This window comes from Schistocerca americana, chromosome 5 (genome assembly GCF_021461395.2).
Source record: "Schistocerca americana isolate TAMUIC-IGC-003095 chromosome 5, iqSchAmer2.1, whole genome shotgun sequence".
Lineage (NCBI taxonomy): Eukaryota > Metazoa > Arthropoda > Insecta > Orthoptera > Acrididae > Schistocerca > Schistocerca americana.
Genome location: NC_060123.1, coordinates 606322173 through 606324919, shown reverse-complemented (window position 1 = coordinate 606324919; position 2747 = coordinate 606322173). Strand labels below are relative to the sequence as shown.

The window sequence follows — 2747 nt, the reverse complement described above, 5'->3', positions numbered from 1 at the left end:
TCCGAGCAAGTCGGCGGTCGCTGAACATTGTTTGTCGGAAAATCACGCCATGGAGTATGACCGCACGAGGATTCTGGTGCAGACGTCGAGATACTGGGACAGCGTTGTTAGAGAGGCCATCGAAATTCGCACCAATGACGACCTCATAAACCGTGACTGTGGCTATAATCTTAGCAAGGCTTGGGAACCAGCGATCGGGTTAATCAAGAGTAAATCGAGCAGACGTATAGTTGTGACGACCACGGCGGACAGAGCCATCACACCGACGTCATCTCAGACGCCGTCGCAATCTGTTCCACCGCGCGACCGTGGCGCTGGGCGCGGACGGCGGAGGGAGCGCGCCGCGGGCGGAGGGTATTTAAATCGGCTGCCGCCGCGACCGAACCCAGTTCCCTCTGAGCAGCCATAGCGTACGGATCTCCGTGCCGGCACGTTCACAGGAGCTCAGTCCGTCAGTTCACCTGATGATGGCGACATGTTTGATCGCCGAAATATTGTGCCCGTTGGACACTATAGACCGGCAGCATACCCGTGGATATTTTGATTATCAAATACGCCGGGAGAAACTCAAGAATCACATACATAATGATTGTATGAGTGCAGGTTGTAGACACATGGAAGTTTGGGCGCAACCATGAAGTACGCTAGGATAGCCTAAGGCTAAGGCGACCGGTCACGATAAACAGGAAACCTGAGTTCAATCCCAGTCCAGCGCAAATTTTCAGAGGTCATTCCATTACACAGCTGATGGTTGTCCATATTCACAACTGCAAATACATTCCATGTGTTATGGAGCAATTCTGAAGATGTTTTCCAAGAACTGTCCTGGCAAGCTAGTTTAACAACCCAAACGCAATGGAAATATTTTAGGTGTTGTAACTACATACGAGCCTGACCTTATCAACAGTGTCAATACAGACAGAGAGATTAGTGACCATGATGTTATCACGGCAACAATAGTTACTAAAGGTAACAAAAGCATCAAGAAGGGTAGGAGAGTTTTAATGCTGTAAAGAGCAGATAATCAGTTGTTATCATCCTAGTTAGACAATGAATGAGCATAATTTTGTTTCAGTATAATGTTTGTACAGGAATTAAGGGCAAAATTTAACTGACTGTGAAATCGCTCTGCAGAAGTACATTCTGAGTAAGGGGATTAAGGGCAGAAAGAACCCGTCATGGCTTAACAACAAAATTCCAAAAATGACGGATGACTCAAAAAACAAAAAAAAGTTTCCAGAATGAGATTTTCACTCTGCAGCGGAGTGTGCGCTGATATGAAACTTCCTGGCTGATTAAAACTGTGTGCCCGACCGAGACTCGAACTCAGGACCTTTGCCTTTCGCGGGCAAGTGCTCTACCAACTGAGCTACCGAAGCACGACTCACGCCCAGTACTCATAGCTTTAATTCTGCCAGTACCTCGTCCCCTACCTTCCAAACTTTACAGAAGCTCTCCTGCGAACCTTGCAGAACTAGCACGCCTGAAAGAAAGGATATTGCGGAGACATGGCTTAGCCACAGCCTAGGGGATGTTTCCAGAATGAGATTTTCATTCCTCAGCGGAGTGTGCGCTGATATGAAACTTCCTGGCAGATTAAAACTGTGTGCCCGACCGAGACTCGAACTCGGGACCTTTGCCTTTCGCGGGCAAGTGCTCTACCAACTGAGCTACCGAAGCACGACTCACGCCCGGTACTCATAGCTTTAATTCTGCCAGTACCTCGTCCCCTACCTTCCAAACTTTACAGAAGCTCTCCTGCGAACCTTGCAGAACTAGCACTCCTGAAAGAAAGGATATTGCGGAGACATGGCTTAGCCACAGCCTGGGGGATGTTTCCAGAATGAGATTTTCACTCTGCAGCGGAGTGTGCGCTGATATGAAACTTCCTGGCAGATTAAAACTGTGTGCCCGACCGAGACTCGAACTCGGGACCTTTGCCTTTCGCGGGCAAGTGCTCTACCAACTGAGCTACCGAAGTACGACTCACGCACGGTACTCACAGCTTTAATTCTGCCAGTACCTCGTCTCCTACCTTCCAAACTTTACAGAAGCTCTCCTGCGAACCTTGCAGAACTAGCACTCCTGAAAGAAAGGAAATTGCGGAGACATGGCTTAGCCTGGTAACATCCCCCAGGCTGTGGCTAAGCCATGTCTCCGCAATATCCTTTCTTTCAGGAGTGCTAGTTCTGCAAGGTTCGCAGGAGAGCTTCTGTAAAGTTTGGAAGGTAGGAGACGAGGTACTGGCAGAATTAAAGCTGTGAGTACCGGGCGTGAGTCGTGCTTCGGTAGCTCAGTTGGTAGAGCACTTGCCCGTGAAAGGCAAAGGTCCCGAGTTCGAGTCTCGGTCGGGCACACAGTTTTAATCTGCCAGGAAGTTTCAAAAAAAGTTAATGAGGCGATTATGGAATATACATTCCATATTTATTTTCAGTATAACTTTAATAGTGAATGCGCAAAGAGAAAATTTTAAAAGAATGGAAATTAGTCTACATCTGTGTGTATATTCCGCAGATCTCCCCATAATGTATGTGGGGCGGTCCCTCAGGTACCACAATAATTTTCCACTTTGGGAAGTGTACATGTAAATAAATTCCTGTATTAGCTCTAATTCCTCTGATTTTTCGATCGTGGCATTTTTGCGAAACGTGTGTGTTGTCCAACTCTCCTTGGAACGTGCTCTATCTGAATTTCAACAGTAGACCTCTCCCTGATGCACAGCGTTTCTCAAGTAGCGTCTGCCAATG

At 47.6% G+C, this 2747-nt stretch overlaps 1 non-coding gene across 1 annotated transcript; it reads left to right on the top strand.

Moving 5' to 3' along the window:
• The first annotated feature begins 2281 nt into the window (after positions 1–2281).
• Trnas-uga lies at positions 2282–2356 on the top strand. Its single transcript has one exon. It is a non-coding gene; the product is annotated as a tRNA-Ser (tRNA).
• Positions 2357–2747: the final 391 nt, after the last annotated feature.